The following is a 12,780-nucleotide window of genomic DNA, read 5'->3' as shown; positions in this document are numbered from 1 at the left end:
GGTTTAAAGAAGCTTTTGTATCATCAAAGGCTATAACCCCATTGAATAATGTAGCCTACTTGAATGACTGAAGTGGACTATGGAAGGGAAGTCTTCAGGTTAGTGGCTGTTCTATGCAACTAATTCTAGCTCCAGACTTACTTGCTACCAATTGCCTGGCTTGTGGGAAGGTTCAAGTAAGAATATTGTGGTGCACTGTACTTTTCATATAGGGAATTTTGAAAAATTTATTTGTATTCATAACAACATTATTTCAGAATATTCAGCATGCACTAATATACAATTGCACACTATAAAATGTTTGCCATAAAATTATAAAATTAATTTTAATAATTTATTTTATTTTAATTAGGTTTGAGGGTTGGAGGATATTTTTGTCTGTGTGGTGTTGATATTGACCAGGGGTCAGCAAACTTTTTCAGCAGGGGGCCAGTTCACTGTCCCTCAGACCTTGTGGGGGGCCGGACTATTTTTTTTTGGGGGGGATGAACAAATTCCTATGCCCACAAATAACCCAGAGATGCATTTTAAATAAAAGGACACATTCTACTCATGTAAAAACAGGCTGATTCCCAGACCATCCACGAGCCGGATTTAGAAGGCTATTGGGCCGGCTCCGGCCCCCGGGCCTTAGTTTGCCTACCCATGGTATAGACGTATTACTGAGGAACTGCTCTGAGTTAAGTTAGTTGGACTTACCCTACAGATTTTATTAATTTATTTTATTTCTGTATATAATCATTCTGTCTTATGAAGCAGTCAACAGTATAGATATAAGCAGTGGCGTAGCTAGCCATTCAGGCACCCAGGGTGGCTCGTTGGCATTGTGCTGGAGAGAGCCATCCATGGGGCCGAGGCAAGCTGCCCACGGGGCATGGCTCACTGTGTGGAGCCTGTAGGGTGGCTGAAAGGGAGGTGGTGGGCAGAAGCAAGCCCCACGCTGCCGTTTCGGGCAGTGCAGAGCCTTTAGGCACCCAAGCCACTGTGTCACTTCCAGGTGAGACGTGGCTCTGGTGTGCTGCAGGCCCCCCATGGTGTGGCATCCAGTACTCCCTGCCCCTCCCGCTCCCCTAGCTACGCCTCTGATATATGGACATATGTCAGCTCATTGTTTACTTTAAAGCCTTCATGCTTCATGCTACTGGATGGAGAGGCAGGGTAGAAATAGAAAAATAATAGTTAAATTCTTTGGACATGACACGGCTTTGCCCTTCACATTCTTATAGCAGCACTCCAGCTCTTCAGGGGAAAGTGCCTTACCTTCTTTGTCCTCACTCCAAAGTTGTTTGAGTAAAGTGGAAAGCTGCAGGCTCATTACTGCAATTCAAACACCTCACCTTACCTGAGATGGCCGGTCTGACGAGGCCAGTATCTTTTTAAAGCAGGGTGGGGAACCTGTGGCCCTGCAGACACGGGTGTCAACTTAAATAAAATGTTGGGGGGTAAGCCCTGCCCCGCACAATCATAAGATGCAGCACACACACACACCATTTTATTGGCAATGCCCATCAGGTTTGGGGAGGAAGCTAAAATATTGTATTGGGGGGGTGAAGGGATCTCTCCCCCTCGGAGTTGGCTCCTATGCCTGCAGATGTTGCTAGACTACAACTCCCATCATCCCTGACCATTGGCCATCCTCACTGGGACTGACTGGAGTCCAGCAACATCTGGAGAGCCACATGTCCCCCACTGCTGTTTCCCACTTAAGGAAATTTAGTCTTCCTTGCACATTCCCTTTTTTCTCCCAACAAGTGATCAGAAAACAGTGCATATGGTTTGTATATGAGCAACATATTATTTATTTCTTGTAATATAAATATCACCTAACGACAAGGGGGAACTGTTGCAGATTGTAGATATACAACACCAGCACCTGTTAACGCGAATCTCTGAACATTTTAGGAGAAATGGGGTTGCTGTGATCAGATGAATGTTATATATGTGCAAGTGTGGCAGTACACACACAACTTTCAGCTGTTGCAGTAGTCCTCTGGATTGGGGTCTTTACATTTTAGGTGAACTGTATTGCAGAAACAGAAAGTTGCCACAAACAGCTGATAGTTTACTGACATTTCTATCAGTAAGCTAAAGATACTTGGTTTTTGGTTTTGAAACAATTCCCATTAGTCCTGAATCCAATCCAAAAGTCAGGGATGAAAGCAAAGCCCATATTTTATTCAATCAATGTACATCTCAGGTAACTTGAAAAATGTCTTTATTAGGTAGGAAAGGCACCGAGTCTGTGTAGGAACACAATATATTTATTAAGGACACTGTTTCATGATTTTTGTACTTGACTGTCTTTTTGCATTGATAAATAAATGAAAGATTTTAAAAAAAAACTACTCAAGTCTGTGTTTTAATGTCCTATTATTATATAATGGAAAATTCAATCAGACAAAGTTTGTGCTGGTACTTTCCTTAAGTTATTTGTCAAATGCATATTCTGCCTTTCAAAAATAAAACACTTCCTAAGGTGGTTTACAGGGGTATATCAAAACGCAAACAATAAAATGCAATAAATACAATTCAAAACATTTTGATCATCTCAACACATTATTTATTTTGCATTATTAAATTATCTGATGTTATTAAACTATTGCAACTTTTCAGTAAAATATAACATATTGAAGCCACTAGAATGAGATCATGCTATCCAATCTCCAACCAAACTGCAAATAATTGCAATAAGCTGTGACAGAAAAGGTGGGTTTTTAAAGCCCCTGTGAAAGTATCTGTTTAAATATTTTTGATTATTTCCCAAAGGTCTTGGTAATCAGAATTATCAGACCACCAGCCTAAGCAGAGTTTATTTTGTTAATTGCTCTTGTTAAGCCTAATTACTGAATGGGGTGGAGTAGAAGGAAAGGGGTGGGGGAAAATCTTCTCACAGGAGGAAATTCTAAAATCCAAGGCTCGGCTCCAGACAGGGTTAGAGGAGTGTCTCAGTGTGAGAGGTAGAGAGCATGTGTCCTGCGTGTTAATGTGTGCATGTGTGTGCGTGGTGTGTGAATGAGTGAGTGAATGAGTGAGTGACAGAAGACAAATATACGGACTAAAACCCTGGGATGCATGAACGAAGATTGGAAACCTGTCCTACATGGCTGTTCAAAGGTACTGCTAAAGAATATACTGCATTAGATTAATATTTATGTATTAACTGACTGTGGTTTTAATTGTCTTACAGTATACCTTTTGCTATGTTGTTGTTGTTTTTTTACTTTAGTTTAAAAGAAAACCTCTTGTGTATGCACTCCAGTTAGCTTTGGCAACCTGCGTTTGTCTGTTTTCATAACACTATTTCATAACGGAAATTACATGCAACTGTTCAAAACGAGTGTCTTTGCAAAGAAAAGGGCTAGCATTTTAAAAAAAAGTTTTCTATTTTGTTTGGGTACAGTCCCAGTTCATAGCATTCATAGCACTGCATTGCATTCCTCTTTTTTGGTATCCCTCCTATAACATCAGTTTACTTCAGTAAACAGAAGTGCAAAACATAGATGGAAGTTTTAGTAGGTGTTACATCATGTGTTTATGACCTGAAGTTTCATTGCTTTGAGATTAAAATGGTAGGAATTTGCATCTTGCCTTGTTTAACCACACTTTGTGTGTGTGTGTGTGTGCTACTAAAACCTTTCAGTGCTATGCATTAAACAACACTCCCGTTGTACACAAAAGAAAAATGCTACTGTTCTGTGACAAATGAGTGTTTGGGTGGCACGGGCAGTGAGTTACGTGAGTGATTCTTCTTCTGGCTAGCTGGAGATACTGAATAAATGTGTTTACTTTCTCCCTCCTCCCATGGTATTTATACTAGTTAATGTGTTGCGCCAGATAAATCTGTTTCCTGAGTCCATCTTTCAGCTCTGTTCTTTTCCTTCCCGGTTGACAAATGGTTTGAGTTTGACACAGTTTTATCAGCTGGGCCCCTGCTGGGTGCTGCTTGCTTTTGCTTTTATCATGGAAAGTAAATTATTTGCAATATTCTAACTAGCAGTTGGCAGGTCCAATTTAGTATGAACTGCCTGTTGTCTTTTCTTTGCAAAGCCCAGTTGTTATCCTAAATGGAAACAAAAGATCCAGGACATTCTCTATTACAAGCTGTTCCTCCCCCCTCCCCCTTTTTTATTACTATTCAAAAGCACTTCTTCATTTGTTTAGTTAACTAAAGCTTCATATGTTGAAATACAGGCTGAGCTGTCATTTCTAGTAACCTTATCTATAGTCTCCATAATTTCTTTGTTTAAAAGTATTGTTGTTTCTAGTACAGAAGTGTGGTGGTGGGGAGCTAGACTAGGCTACAAGTGAAATGGTAAACATAAGTAGGTTTCTTATTTTTATTTTATTAGTAATGTTCTATTGAAATAGAGACTACTGACTTATTTTTAAAACGTTATTTTAAACAAATGGAGATTAGTACTGTAAAAACATTAGGGGTGATGCTTTCCTGCCCGTCTGACTTGCACAACTGAAAGAAGCCAGCAAACGGCATTACTGGCAGCTTGACTGGGGGCAGCACAGTGGAACTCTCCACTCTCTGCACATGAAAGTATTCCTGGTAAAACTGTAAATGAAATGTTTTGAGAAGCCTGTGACAATTAGGACTCCAGTCCAAAAAATCCAACAACAAGCTGTCGCAAAACATTAAGCCATGCTGCATGGGGAAATAAAATAAAAGTCTCTTCTGTCAGCTCTGCTAGCATAAGAAGGTGGAGGAAGAGGCACTTAAGAAATAAGAGGGTAGAATGCTGCTAACTCGGAAATAGGCATTAGTTCCAAGATTATTCTCCAAAGTATGTTCAGATGTAAATAAATTTATAGAATTTTTAAGACCAGTAGGCATTCCTACAACCATATTTTCTTATTCCTGTGCTGCCAAACCCAGGCACCCTGAAATTATTAATTGAGCTCCGCAAGAGGATTAATTATGCTGTTTTGAATCTAGCAGATGCAGATATACAAAGTTTCCTCTGCTATTATGCACACAAACAAACATAAATAATTACCTGTCTTGTGAGAACTATATGAAAGGCCTAGGATTCAATTTGCTGAAGGGCAGCACTCCTAGCTCCACTTACTGGGAGTAAACCCCATTTAAATTCAGCACGTCTTTCTTCTGAGTAGGTATGGTTAGAACTGCAGTGTTTGTTAGCATAACAGTATTCTTATGTATATAGCTTATCGGAAGAATAATGCACTAAAAAAAACCTATATAATCTATCTGAACACACACATACCAGTGAATGGATAGAAGTAAAATCTCAAAGTGTGTGGGTGGTGTATGAAAACACACAGAGAGACACGAGTGTAACGTGCAAGTTTGGCAGCCAGTATTGGTCAGACAATATGGCTTGCCATTGTGCATGTGCTCCACTTGTTGAGCTTTTAATAGCAAAAAGTACAGTTTAATCACAATTTTGCCAAAGTAAGACACTTACTTAAAAACAAATAGCAATTGCAAAATTGGCTGCTGTTTGCAGATTAGAATATTGTTTGGCGTTACAGAAATATTATCCTGGTGCTGAGTTCTGATGTTTTCTCTTTTCCTCTCTGCTAACACTCCTCTGTGCTTTTGGAGGAGGCGGGCAGGGGTGGAGAGAGGTCCAGATGGGAAGAAAACAGGTCCTGAAAAGACCACATAGGAACTAGGTCAGGTACTCTGGAGATTAAAGAAGCATGCTTCATCCCTGTGTGCAGGAGGCAGGGACAAGCAGCACACAATTACAAGGAATTAGAACAGCAACAAGTAGTTCAGATTTATCAGCTTTAATTGTCTATTGTCAGGACAGAGCTGCTCTTGTAGATCAGGCTGCTGCCAGTGCCTTAATACCTCTAATGGACTCTCCATTGTGGGATTATCTCTTCTAGGGGACAGTGTCTTTCTTTAAAAGTTGTTGTTTTGGGAGATGCAAAAGAAGTAAAAATAAAAAACAAAAACAGGCCTGGCCTTTTGGTAGTCTCCAACACACACACACACACACACACACACCACTTCCTTGACATGTTGTCTTCTTAAGGAAGTCAGGATGAAGACCCTTGTGATGCCTTTCTGTCAGCAACCTGTATTCTTTTGCTGGAACTGAGAAACACCTATTTGAACATTAACCTTCCTTAGGTCAACCTTACTCAATGAGCCCCAGTGGGAAAACAATAGCCTGTTGATAATCGAGCAGATAAGCAGAGATGCATCATTATAAAGGGGGAGTGGGAGGGAAGGAGGGCTCTCGGTTCTCTTTGTTTTAAAAGCTTTCCTGGATTTTGCAAAGCAAACATTTACAACATTTGGAAAGAAGGATAAGGTGTCAGCTATTTAATGAGAACAGATGAAATTTTTGTTTTGATACATGCCAGTTTGACTGGATTGAAAGGGTGCAACCACCATTGTCAGATAGGTAGGAAGTGAAAACCACCTCTCCAGAGAATGAGGAAAAGGATAACTTTCTTAGAGTAAGAAAATGTGATCAATGGTAATGGAGTGCCTTTAGGAATTAAGGCAATCGGTTTCTAAAGAGTATGTTTTGTTGTTTCATTCTGCTTAAGGGTTGGTTTTTAGGAGTAAGTGATGTTCATAAGTGCATTTCAGCTAGGAGATTGTATAATGTTATTTCAAGAGACACTTACTTAAAAACAAATAGCAATTGCAAAACTCCTTAAGGTCACCACTTATTACTCACCACTAAATGTAATGCAGCCACACCTCTTCAACCATTGATCACACTTTTAGTTCTAAGAAGTCTTTGTGCCTGTTCTCTTCTTTTGTTGCCAACCCTGTTTTAAAACAAAATGTACAGTATAAATCGTCAGAACATCTTAAATTAATTAAGTCAATTCAATGGATAGAAATGTGTCCTGAGTTCAAATTACTGCTAATGCATGTACTTTGCATGTGGCTTTGGAAAAGCTGCCATATATTAACTTTGATTCTCTTATCTGTAAAGAGGGGAGAATATTTGATAGAAGAAGCTATAAAGAAATATTAAGAAATGTATGTACATTGGTATGATTAATGACTGATTATATAGTCATTACATTAGGATCCCTAATGCAACATCTGCTTGTTCATCCAGTGGGCAAGATTGAGAAGGGAGATTCAAAACTTTACCTGTACTTATTCAGAGCTAGCTGGTAAACCTAAGCATTTTCTGTTAGAGTTATCTTGTTTTTAGAATCCCTTTAAGAAGGGAATGAATGTCAAACTAAGTGGAATTTAGCTAGTACTGGGTATTCCAAAACAAGTTACAATGCTTTGCGCATTCATTTAGACTCACAATGAGGCAGGAGAAGGGTCGTATATACTATAATAAAGCTAGCTCTCCCCATGGATTGCTACCTCTGGGACATTTAGTATCTTTCCATGGGTGGAAAGAAAATAGCCAGTACCATTGTCCCACAAATGCTTGCACGATGCAGGCAACATCTATTGTTGCATAAGTGGACTTGCCCTCTTTCTCTCCCCCCCCCACCCCAAATCAGCTCCAGAGGGCCCCACAACCCCTGTGGTCATCCGGCATGATTTGATTTTTCTCATGCAACCCTTTAGCACAAGGTGTAAAAAAGCAATTCAGTGACATCTTCCACATCCAGATGGCAGCCTCTGACTTCAACATATGGCAAGGAATAAGATAAATAACGTAGCACCATGCACATTTTTTTCTTTCAAAAATGAGGTGTGTGTTGACACCGTATAATACTAGTAATAAACCTTAGGTAAATTTGGAATGCACTCTTATTCTTCATCTGAAAAGCTGCTTTCTCAAGAAAGCATCTTGGAGTACTATTGCTCTCAAGCTGGCATTTGAAGTGTGCAGAGCATTTTGTTGTTTCTGGATTTGGAGGGGCCTGAAGTGACCAGATTAATTTCCCTCATGCAAGGGAACGAACCATGTACACCACCTTCTAGTCCTTGGAAGAAAAAATGGGATATAAATGCCATAATAAATTGGAGGAGAGTACATGAGGATTTGTTTTTTAAGCATGTCACATTGTAAAAGGCATGCATCGGGGCCTTTATCCTCATTTTTAGGATCATGATCTGGTTGCCTCCCAAATGTTTACAGCCATAACAATGCCAATATGGAGGAGGAGGAAAATGAAGGGATTTGTTGCTTCTGTTGATGTGGTCATTCTGTCACTGACCTTCTTTGTGTAAGAAGGGGGAGGATGTGAAAATAGCTGTGTGTTAATCTTTGGGGCACTTTAAGGCCCCTAAAGAAAGTTTCTCCAGCCATTTTCCAGGTGCATTGCACTCTTGGTCCTGCTTACCCCCCCCCCCTTTTTAAATGATGTATATGCATAGGAATAAAAAAGATGTTGAAGAAAACAGCAGCTGCAGCTGAAGCTTGAGTAGCATCAGTTTACTGTGGAGCTAGAGTGGCTGATACCATCAAAGGAAGTGGGGTGGGGGTGAAGAGAGAGTTTCTGACATCAGCGCCTGTTGGAGCCATTCATGATTTGCTGCTGGACTGCAAGCTATTGCACACATACAGAGAGAAAGAGAGAGAGAGACCTGTCTCAGAAATGCTGACTAATAAGGTAGTTGAGGTTTTCTGTGAGCAAAGAGGGGAAAATGAAAATGATTAAAAAGTCCTTTTTCTGAAATGAACAACACTGAGACTGCAATTTCTAGATGACAGCACCTACTGCTATGAGAGAATCCTACGCAAAAACAAAAAAACTGCCAGTCAAGTCACTCACACCTTGATAAATATAGGTACAAGCACACATTTGTGTGCGCACACAAGTCATGAAATCATTGGCTGTGTGCATATATAAGGGACAGAAGCTATGTCCTATTTGCCACTTTTAATCTGATATGTTTGCTATGTTATGTGTTCATCTTCACTTTGTTTTGCTGGAGATACTGATATTCTGATCCAGTACTTTTACTAAGAAAGACCTATGTACATATGAAGCCTTGGGGGGGGGGGGAATGTCACAAAAAAGCTTCAATCCCTTCTGAACAGTCACAGTTAGTGTTATGCAGTTCTTGCAACTCTCCATGATACAGTGGTACCTCGGGTTACAGACACTTCAGGTTACAGACTCTGCTAACCAGGAAGTGGTTGCTCCAGGTTAAGAACTTTGCCCCAGGATAAGAACGGAAATCGCGCGACAGTGGTGCAGCGGCAGCAAGGGGCCCCATTAGCGAAAGCACGCCTCAGGTTAAGAACCATTTCAGGTTAAGAACGGACCTCTGGAACGAATTAAGTTCTTAACCTGAGGTACCACTGTACACTGATGACAATGTAAGCACAAGGCAAAAGGGGCAGGGGGAAGTGGTATATCTCATTTTTCATTGCGGCATCACATATGAGCTCCACCTTTTATATAAAATTTCCTCAAATTTTTTTAACTAGCATACATGGTTTTCTCCCACCCGCATTTTAACTGCTGTGGTAGGTTAGTCTAGCATATATTGAATGGCTGAACAGAGATTGGATCCTAAGTGTCCTTAGTCCTAGTGTAACGCAGGTATGTGCATAGGAGCAGTAACTGCAACTGTGCTCTACAATGGTAATTAATGCTGTGCCGGCAGCTCGCTTTTGTACTCTGCTGAATATCATCAGTGCCCACACAATCAATGGTGGGCAAACAGAGTTTAGCCTTCCAACGCCCACTGTCATTGTTTCAATCAAATGAAAAGCAAAATAGCTATTTCATGATAGGCAAGAAGAATCACCATTCTTTTTTAGTGATGGGGCAAGAAAAAGCCTGCGTTGAAAAGTTGTTTGTTAATAATTTTGTTTTTGTAATTTCTTTTTATTTTTAAATTACCAGGGACCTAGAAAGCTCTGAGACATATCCATGTCAAAGTGAGACTTATATCTTGGTATAGTGGGTGGGGTAGACAGCTTCAGTATGACTACATTGTTTTTCCACTCCATGTGAAGTGACTCAGGCCACTTCATGTTACATGAGTTGCATGTTCACTGCTTCTGTAGGACAAGTTCTGTTGCTTATTAGCAGTAACATTTATAGGAAGCTGTCATGTCAGTTGCCATGGATATCTGAGGTTGCCCATCACTGTAGGACAGTGACATGGTGGGAAGAAACCATGTCAGTCACATGATTTACATGATTTGTTCCCACAGATGTTATGGGAGCAATAGACAGAAACTGATCTCTGGCCACCCTGAATGAAAAGAGACAACCATTAGCTGTGGGGTGGTCATTTTAATTTATACTCCTGATTTGGAGAGCTAGCCATCTGTAACTTCCAGCCATGTGATAAGCTGAGGTTATGAAGATCCCTCCCCAAATCAATGTATTTCTGAGTAGCTAGAGGAATATGTTGGTGTGTGGGTTACCATATATCTATAGGCCACAGACTTACTATGTCAATGCTGAGTATGTTTTTAAGTAGCCTCTATTGTTGTTAATAGTCCTCTGATTCTATCTCAGCATCAGTTAATTACCCAAGTCAAGGTGGCCAGATTTCTTTGCTTTAAACAAATGTTTCTTCCTACTGCATATCCAATTACCTTTATACCCATCAGCGTGATGCCCTTACCACCTTTCTTGTGGAATTACGTACCAGTAACAGTTAAGCCAGGACACTTGTTTGGCGCTGTTGTCCTACTTATGTCCAACGGTATGAGTACTTCTCTATTAGAAGATGCCAAAGGTCTTTACACAGATATGTACTATTCTCAGTACTGCGTCACCTAGAATGACATATAATCCCTTTCACCTTCTTCTGTAAGAACTTCAGGAGGGTGATGGTATGGTGTATGCATCAGACAGAATGGACATTTCTTCGAACAATGCAGATTTCCATATAGACAGGTAGTTGTGTTTTGCATTTTTATAGCAAGTCAAAACAAGTTTCTGCCCACGTAAGAGGAAAGGCATGATAATAATAATAAAAAAACATGTCTGCTGATGTGATGTAAAAAGGAAAAGTAGGAGACTTGTCCTTTGGTGAACTGACTGGGTGATGTTTGTAATATTGTGAGTGACTATAATTGGAACTATGCATCATCATAACTGTTGTGAGCTGAAGGATTCCTCAATGAAGGACAAGGACCACTGAAGGAAGTTAGGCATCTGGTTTGTTTGGTAATGAGAAATAGGAATGCAAGGTCTGTGCGCTTAATAATAAACAAACAGGACACTGTATGCCATCATCACAGGATGTCCTTCCTTCAAGGCAATTCACTAACAGGGAGAGGAGGAAAAAGAAACAGCACATGTTCCTCTTAATTATATTCACACCAATACTTCTTTGATCAGCAACATGCTCTTTAAGTGATTGTGTCTAATGAAAGCATCACTGATAGAACTTTTCTTTCTGTTAGCATATGACCCATACTCTCTTAAAGCAGGGACAGGCTTAGTTTCCACTTTGAAATGATGCACTTTTAAAATAGTGCAAAGTTAAGGCTGAAATCTTACATTCACTTACCTTGGAGCAAGTCCTGTTGGACTCAGTGGGGCTTACTTTTCAGTAGACATGTGTAAGATTACCTTGTAAAATATAAAACTACTCAGAATTGTAAGAAAATATGCAACCTGGAGAACAATATTGTTGTAAATACTTTTTTTTTTGGAAATTGTAAGCATGTTTGTTCGAAAAATGCCCAGTTAAAATGAACAGATTTAAGCACTAGGTCATAGTTTCTAGTGTTACACCACCAAATGTTTGTCCTTTTGCATGTGAGTTAAACTGGATGCCAGTAGAATGTTAGCAGGCATACGTGTTAACAGGAAAAACTGTATTGGTGTGATCTGCTGAAAGGAAAAATTCCTTCTGACTGGATCAGAGTTTCATTGGATATACCTGTGTGAGTTACAGGTATAGCCCCACCCCCTGCTCTTGGCAGCCGTGACTGTGAGTAAATCAGATGAGTGGCTAATAGGAAACCTGAAACAGGGAGGAGAAAGGAAGAGTCTGTTTGGTTAACACAGACTGAAAGTATCGTAACATTCAGCCCTCCAGTGTTTCAAAGAAGTTGAAGCAGTAAGTGCAGCAGCACCTGTCTGACAGTAAAGACAGAGCCAGAAGCAGAAGCAGAAGCAAAAGAAGCTAGCTCTATTGGTATTACTTGAACCCGGCCAGTGGAAGAAGTAATGTTTACTCTGTAGATATGTGTGAGACTTACCTGAAACGTCGCGCTGCCAGCTGGAATTATTTGTGGACTGTACCTTGGTAAGAAATTTTCTTCCTACTCCTGTCCGGGAGACAGATGATTTTAGCACTCTTTTGAATGGAGACGGCAAACCTGTTAAGGTTCTCCTTGGAGACTTTCTCTTTAAGTTCGAGAGACCTTTGTTTTTATGGTGATTAATTCTTTCACTGCTAGTGGCAACTGCCGGTTCACGGAGTTTCAGTATTAGTTCTCTTGTCATAGCCTACAAAGTGGTAAAGGTATTGTTCAGATTGTACTAGGGTTTGATCTCATCAAGCCCATTAAAAGCACCGTATGAAGAACTATTAAATCTGCTCAATGCTGTGAGGAAGTGTGGAATTAAGTTGATAACTTTGTTCTTCCAAACACTTCATCTTCTGAAAAACACTTCTTTGAGTTGGAAATATGACCCTGCTTTACTCAGATACAAATGAAAATCTCTGGTAGGATTAGCAGTACAATGCTGGAGCCTAAAGCCTTTGTTTTGGAAAATGCTGTAGTTTAATCCAGTAACTTTATACCTGGGGAAACAAAATGATATGTTAACATTATCTTTTTAATGGGTAAGTAAAACTTAATTCTGTAAGTGTGTTCTTCAGATATTTAGTTTTTCCACAGAATACTATTACTCCACTTCTTTTAAAATATGTTC

The 12,780-nt window shown here is 40.0% G+C and overlaps 1 protein-coding gene across 4 annotated transcripts in view; it reads left to right on the top strand.

Annotated features, from left to right (window-relative positions):
• The window catches only part of PRDM1 (PR/SET domain 1), an 85,918-nt gene that overhangs the window by 50,489 nt on the left and 22,649 nt on the right, over positions 1-12,780 (top strand). The window contains exon 1 of one of the 4 annotated variants that reach the window (XM_028723069.2): positions 2,726-3,114. The exons of 2 other annotated variants lie outside the window; for them this stretch is intronic. The gene's annotated coding sequence lies outside the window, so the exon portion shown is untranslated. Of the gene's footprint in view, positions 1-2,725; positions 3,115-11,809; positions 12,149-12,780 lie in introns of those variants that run through there. One more of the 4 variants, XM_028723068.2, reaches the window with a different exon arrangement.

Source organism: Podarcis muralis, chromosome 3, assembly GCF_964188315.1.
Source record: "Podarcis muralis chromosome 3, rPodMur119.hap1.1, whole genome shotgun sequence".
Lineage (NCBI taxonomy): Eukaryota > Metazoa > Chordata > Lepidosauria > Squamata > Lacertidae > Podarcis > Podarcis muralis.
Note: the sequence above shows the minus strand (reverse complement) of the source record. Positions and strands in the feature narration are given on the sequence as shown.